This window comes from Ovis aries, chromosome 7 (assembly GCF_016772045.2).
Source record: "Ovis aries strain OAR_USU_Benz2616 breed Rambouillet chromosome 7, ARS-UI_Ramb_v3.0, whole genome shotgun sequence".
NCBI lineage: Eukaryota > Metazoa > Chordata > Mammalia > Artiodactyla > Bovidae > Ovis > Ovis aries.
In genome coordinates, this window is record NC_056060.1 from 97,001,521 (window position 1) to 97,009,292 (window position 7,772).

The 7,772-nt window shown below is 39.1% G+C and overlaps 1 non-coding gene across 1 annotated transcript; it reads left to right on the plus strand.

Annotated features, from left to right (window-relative positions):
• The first annotated feature begins 6,641 nt into the window (after nucleotides 1–6,641).
• TRNAC-GCA (transfer RNA cysteine (anticodon GCA)) lies at nucleotides 6,642–6,713 on the plus strand. The gene has a single exon. It is a non-coding gene; the product is annotated as a tRNA-Cys (tRNA).
• Nucleotides 6,714–7,772: the final 1,059 nt, after the last annotated feature.

Sequence of the window (7,772 nt, forward strand, 5' to 3'; positions counted from 1 at the left end):
ATCATTCCTTCCAATGAACACCCAGGACTGGTCTCCTTTAGGATGGAATGGTCGGATCTCCTTACAGTCCAAGGGACTCTCAAGAGTCTTCTCCAACACCACAGTTCAAAAGCATCAATTCTTTGGCGCTCAGCTTTCTTCACAGTCCAACTCTCACATCCATACATTACCACTGGTAAAACCTTACATCAACCAATTACAAATAGATCAATTTTATTAGATCTTAATTCAAGCACACTACAAAATTTTAAAATTAAGGTAAATTTGAATGTTGAGTGAATATTTGATGATGCTAAAGAAAATTTTAAGCATAACATGTTGGTGTAGATACATGTCAAAAGAAAACCTTTCCTTTTCTCTCAGAGGTTCATATGGAAATGTTTACAAATGGAATTAGCTTCCAAATAATTCAATGGTGGTAGAGAACAGATGGGGTATAAATAGAACAAGAATGACCAAACATTCATAAAACTAAGGAATTGTTGCATAGGAGTTCACTATGCTATTTTTTTACTTTTGCCTATGCTTAAAAGTTTTCATAATATATACACTTAAATAACTATGGAAATGCAGGAGGCAAAAGAGCAAAGAAAATCTCTAAGAATGTTTTAGGATTCATTACATTGGATAAGAAAACTAGTAAAGATAACTAATTAAAACAGTGTGGTATTAATGTAAAGATAAACATATCAAGAAACAGTCCCTCTAAATACAAGCAATTATTATATGCAAAAAAATAGTTCTATAGAGCAGTAGAGAAAAGATTGATTTGAAATAAATTATGTGTGGTATTGGTTAATTGGATATCCAGATAGAGAAAAATTACATTTACTCCTCCCTCTCAATGAACACAAAAATCAATTCCAGTGAATCACAGATAAAAATGAGAAAAAAAATAAAGCAAAACCAGAAAATAGGAAAATATCTTCATAGCCTTAAGGTGGGGAAGATTTTTAAAATTATGCCACAAATATACTAACAAAAATTAAAATATGGATAGATTGCTTTTTGTTATGTTCCAAATATTAAAAAGTTACATCGGATTCATGTTGATATATGGCAAAACTAATACAATATTTAAAGTAAAAATAAATAAATAAATAAATAAAAAGTAACATTAAGACAGTGAAAAGGAAACTTCAGCATGGTAAAAGATATTATGCATTGATAGTGGCAATGGTTTAGTTGCTAAGTCATGTCCAACTCGTGTGACCCCATGGACTGTAGCCTGCCAGGCTCCTCTGTCCACGGGATTTTCCAAGTAAGAATACTGCATTGGTTTTCCATTTCCTTCTCCAGGGCATTTTCCTGACCCAGGGATCAAACCCCAGTCTCTTGCATTGCAGGCAGCCTCTTTACCAATTGAGCCACCAGGGAAGCCCCACTACTATGCAATACATAGACCAAAATAGAACTTGTACCAAGAATATATAAGAAACTGGGGTTTCCCTGGTGGCTTAGATTGTCTCATTAAATCCCCCTATTCTAAGTCGTATAATGTAGGCATAATTATTTTTCTCATTCTCAGGTGGAGAAGCTGAGTCTTAGGTTGAATAAATCACCAGCTCATAATCATAAACCTAGCAGAACCATGATTGAAATGTAGGTTGCCCTACTCTGCACTCCTTGAGCTTATCCCAATGTTACACTACCACTAAAACCATCCAGATGTGGGTTGCCTGTGACCCACTGCAAGGGAAAAATCAGAGAAACCAATGCAGAGAACTGCCCCAATGCTAAAGCACACTGAGCACTGAGTAGCAATTGCTAGGCAAAGGGGTGTTAGTAGAAACATTTTCTTTTTTTACAGGAGTGAGACCACTGCATTTAGTCAGAGCAGATCACGAAGTTCAAGCAAAAGTTCATTGAATAAAAGGCACATATTGTTTATCTCAAAAAATAACTGGAGGGTTTTCCAGAGAGAGTGAAGCAAAAGGTAAATTACCTAGTGGAAATGTCAGCAGGACGGGGCTGCACACTAGGGTGTCTTCATGTACAACTGACAAGCAGCTGAAGTAACCTGAGCATGGCGATGGCTCCCCATGCTCCAGTAGACCCTGGATGCTTCTTTCATTCTCATAAGCACTTGAACGAAGTATTTAAATTCTTTCTGCTTTTAGACTGGCATTCATGGGCACAAGAGATATACTATTAAATATTTTGCTTTGCCCTAGCTTCCAATAGCTGTCATTAATAGCTAGCGGGTAAATACTGGGTCTACCATTAAAAGCACACGACATTTGAGCCATTTGGTTGTTAGAAGTGAAGGCCCATCTTCTGCCATCCACACTCCATTTCTGCTTCCCAGAAACAGTCGCAAAGGTAAGCCTCCTGGCTGAGGGAAAGGTGTGCAGACTGAAATCATAAAAGGAAATTAAGCAGTGTCTGTGAGAAGTGATTTTGTGATGGTGCCAAGTGGCCATGAACTGGAAGAGAAACAGGAAGGAAAAAGTAATAAGTTAATGATGAAAAATAATATTGTCCTAGTAAGGAGCTGAAATCAAAATAATAAAATCAACTGTTTCTGAGGTCTATTTAAAAAAAGCAAAATCATTAGGAAAATATAGAAATAGTTTTGCTTTTAAGTTTCTTAAAGATCCAGGCCACATTTTTGGTGTTTTTCTTCCCACAGTGCTTTGCACATTTTGTCATATTTATATCAAATTTAATCAGAGCTTATTATTGTTAAGAATTGCATACTTCTTAAAGAAGTCTAACATTAAAGGAAATAAAAAGCTGTTCTTTCTCATGTGTAAGCAAAAATTGTTCTAAGGGTTTTACTGACATCTCCTCAGTTAATCCCACAATAAATTAGGTACCAATATTGCCCACATTTTACAAATAGAAGTCACTAAGACATTATTTAGATTTTTGAGGTTATACAACTAGCGGAGGGCAAAGCTGGGATTTGAGTCAGCTGTCTTTAACTCTGTAGTTGAGAGGGTTATCAAAATATGCTGAGTAGTTTGGAGTTTCTTGTTCATGATGTGAAAAGTTGAGGAGATCACTTAGCAGAATATATATGTTGATACATTTAAAAAGCATGTCTAGCCATTTAATATCTAGCCAACTGACATTATAGATATTATATTAATATAGTAGAATAGTGGATGGAATTTAGTGTATCCTTTTTCTACATTTTGGGGAAAAAAAAAGAATTCACCCAGGAAATATTAATCTGCCTAAATAGGAATAGATCTAAAACACTGGAAGAGTCACATATAACTAACCAACTTACTCATTCTTATTTCCTATAGAATCACCTACGCAGCTACAGTTTAAGCAATGCAGATAAAAACAGCAAACCCACAATTATCATTAGGTATTTGTTAAACTTGTACAATATGTATAGCTTTTAAAAACGTAAATGCCAATGACGAATCCTGGGAAAACCAGCGTGGAAGAATGAATTCCCTTACAATTCGTGCTTAAATCTCAGGGACGTTTGAGTAAAGTCCTAGTAGTCAATGCCAGAGTGTGTGCTAAGTTGCTTCACTTGTGTCTGGCTCTTTGCCGCCCTATGGACTGCAGCCCACCAGACTTCTCTGTCTGTGGTGCTCTCCAGGTGAGAATCCTGGAGTGGGTCACCATGCTCTCTCCTGGGGGTCTTCCCAACCCAGGCATTGAACCAGCCTCTCTTATTCTTCCGCACTGGCGGTCCGCATTTCTCTCCCACTCATGAAAACTGGGAAACCCCCAGTTCAAGAGAGGAGACGCAAAAAGTGAGTGAACCTGTAAAAACAGATTTGTTAACACCAAAGCCTACATAGCAGATTCTCTGCTTGTGAATGGTTCTCAGAGACATGAGTGTACGTGTGTATGTACGTGTGAATGGTAAGACTCAGAAGAGAGACTGAAAAGGCGTCCCAGGAGAGGTCTAAGAGCAGGAACCAAGAAATCAGGGGACAAAGGCTTAAAAAAGATGAAATGAGGAAAGAGCATCCACATGAATTAGGAACTATGGGATCTAATCCCAGATACTTGTTGTATCTCTGGGCTGACTACTTTATTTCCCTGGGATACGTTTTCAGTGAGTAAAATGGGATTGTAAGATTGCGTAATTTCTGTGACTTCTTCCAACTCTTTCATAAATGACATCTTGTGAGTAGGAGGGATCAAGAGCACTAAATGTCCTAATGGAGGAAAACAGAATGAAGCACACTCACTTAATTAGGAATAAGCTCCTTGTGATCTTTTAAAAAGCTATCTCCCTGCTTACACAAGCATGGAATGGATGGTGAGTCATAATACCCTAATCTTAAGCAATTGGAATGCTGCTGCTGATGGCTAAATTGCTTTAGTCGTGTCTGACTGTGACCCTAGGAACTGTAGCCCACCAGGCTCCTCTGTTCAAGGGATTCTCCAGGCAAGAATACTGGAGTGGGCTGCCATTTCCTCCTTTAGGGCATTTCCCAGAAACTGAACCTGTGTCTCTTATTTTTTCTGCATTGGCAGGCAGGTTCCTTACCTCTAGCGCCACGAGGAAGATCAGCAACCGGAATAAGCTCCTTTAACGTGCACTGGAGCCCCAATTTATAAAGACGGCCAGTGAGACTACTGTGTCTGAGTCAAGAAGTCAGTTCAGGAGGCCAAAAATGAATATGACTACGATCTAAAGGAACTTTGGATAAGGAAAAGCAAAGGTTGGAATCTGGGTAGGATGGAAAGGGAACCAAGACAAGCGCTTTGGAGAGTTCAACATAAGTAAGATTTCTCGCATGCACGTGTAGGATGGCAAGATGGACAGCTGTGGCATGAAGTAGACCACTGACAGCAGATGTCTAAGCTCTAACTTTTTAAAGAGCTTTCCTTGTACTCGGAGCCTGTCACGTGAATAGGACTCAGAAAGACCGCATCATTTATCACAGTTCCTCCGTCTTCAGTGGGTCATGTGAGATAGTCTGGCTTAAGGTCATGTATTGCAGAACTTTCAGTGGGTTCAGTTATATTCTGTAAACTCTAAGAAGATAGGAAGGAGATTAATATAGTTGAGAAAACTGTCTTTTAAAAGAATGCTAATTACTTTAAGGTTTCATACCAAGGGAGTGACCTTCAGCATTCAGAAAATCAAGTTATGCAGAACATATCATGGGGGAGAAAGAAGATACTAGGTGAATTACATCTTCCATGGCACCAAATGATGGTTTCCATAAATTTCACAAAGAACTGACACATTCATCAATGTGTTGTAGGATTTCTTCACCTACAATAAACCTGGTGTTGAAAACTTACCTTGTGCCTATCTGGGTGTTTCCTAATTGGTATTCAACTCTCTCTGCCTCCCGTGATGCTTATTCACAGGCTGTTCCATACTGGTTTTCATATGCTTTCTTCCTGCCTTGGACCAGTGAAGCAATAAATAAACAGGGGAAAAAAAAAAAAAAAGGTAGGTCTCTCTAAGCAGCCTCAGAGCAGTGGCGCAGGAAATGGAAAGCAGCTCCCAGAAGAAGCAAATACGCTCATAGCAAATTCCACCAGCAAACGGGTAATGTCATCCAGCTAATTATATGTAATTGTCCCCTATATTGAAACAATAAATAATGTAGGAGGCCAGTACTGCTTGTTGGAGATTACAGCTCTATATAAATAGCAGCAAAACAAATGAGGAAACCTGAAAATAGGTGGTGTATACTAAAACTGTTGTCAAAGGCATTTTATAGTATTGCCCACTGGCATAAAATTTTCTGTATGCATCCATTAAATACTACATCTTGGTGTGTCAAAGTCAGAATGGAACTTGTAGTTTTTCCAGACTCTAGGGTGACTCTGAGCATGCCACCTAATATGAATAAGCGGCCAAAATCATGGTTAATATTCTAGTCTTATTAACATGGCCACTTGGCCAGGGTTAACAATATCTCAGAATTGCTTAGGCATTCTGAATATACTGTCTTAAAAGGTGAATATATTGTCTTAAAATATGGCATGAGAAAAATCAGTGAACCCTACTACTATCATGCATGTGACCAAAACATTCATTGGTAACCATTCCCCTGTAACACAGACACACATATGCTGAAAGCATCTCCATGACTTACAAGAAAAAGTCCAAATGAGAGCAGCAGAGCCACTAGCTCAATGCTATGGCAGCCAGTTCTGATGATAAAGCCCGCTCACTATTTCCTATAAATCGTCCTGAACTGCCCAAGTCCACACCTCTGTGCAAAAAGAGGCAGCTCCTTGCCTGTTCCACAGTTTCAGTTTAAGCATGGACGTGTCTTTCTCTGTCCATCTTGAGCATTTTGTTTAAGGCAAAGACCTAAATCCTTCCTGCTCTTCTCTAATCCCAATAGACCAAGGCCAGAATTATAAACAGACAGTAAGAGAAACACAGCCCATCATCAATTGCCTGTATTCCAAGTAGAGGAGACAAGTTTCAAGCGAAGTGATAGCAGGGTCCTGGAAGGCTAGACCCCCTGTAATTGTCACTGCCATACGTTTATTTTCATCACTGTCTTTTATAATCCACAATAGTATTGTTTTAGACTTATTTATCATCCCTGTGTACCTCCATCTAGCTACTTGTTTACTTTTTTCCTTTCATTCAAAGAGTGTGTGTTGAGTACTTAATATGCAGGAGGTCCCTGATGGGTTCTTGAGATAGAAAGATAAATTACATCTTCCCTTAGAGCATTTCGGCTTCCCTGGTGGCTCAGATGGTAAAGCATCTGCCTGCAATGCGGGAGACCCGGGTTCGATTCCTGGCTTGGGAAGATCCCCTGGAGAAGGAAATGGCAATCCACTCCAGCACTCTTGCCTGGAAAATCCCATGGACAGAGGAGCCTGATAGGCTACAGTCCATGGGGTCGCAAAGAGTTGGACACGACTGAGCGACTTCACTTAGAGCATTTAGACTGAATAATGAACTGAAATGCCATTTTTTCCACAATAACAATTCAAACCAGTTCATAATAACTCAGATATCGAAGGCAGAGAAAGAAGAAGCTATCAAAAGATACATAAATCAAGTGCTGTATGTCCAATCAGCTTGCAGTTCTATCAATAAGAGTGAAAGAAATACAGCAGTACGTGACAAAATGCTGAAATAAAATCTATACGAAAATTCAAAGTGGTACCTCATTGTGGTTTTGATTTGCATTTCTCTAATAATGAGTGATGTTGAGCATCTTTTCATGAGGTACCACTTCACACCAGTCAGAATGGCTGCGATCCAAAAATCTGCAAGCAATAAATGCTGGAGAGGGTGTGGAGAAAAGGGAACCCTCCTACACTGTTGGTGGGAATGCAAACTAGTACAGCCACTATGGAGAACAGTGTGGAGATTCCTTAAAAATTGCAAATAGAACTACCTTATGACCCAGCAATCCCACTGCTGGGCATACACACCGAGGAAAACAGAATGGAAAGAGACACATGTACCCCAATGTTCATCACAGCACTGTTTATAATAGCCAGGACATGGAAACAACCTAGATGTCCATCAGCAGATGAATGGATAAGAAAGCTGTGGTACATATACACAATGGGGTATTACTCAGCCGTTAAAAAGAATTCATTTGAATCAGTTCTGATGAGATGGATGAAACTGGAGCCGATTATACAGAGTGAAGTAAGCCAGAAAGAAAAACACCAATACAGTATACTATATACACATATATATGGAATTTCGGAAGATGGCAAAGACGACCCTGTATGCAAGACAGGAAAAAAGACACAGATGTGTATAATGGACTTTTGGACTCAGAGGGAGAGGGAGAGGGTGGGATAATTTGGGAGAATGGCATTCTAACATGTATACTATCATGTAAGAA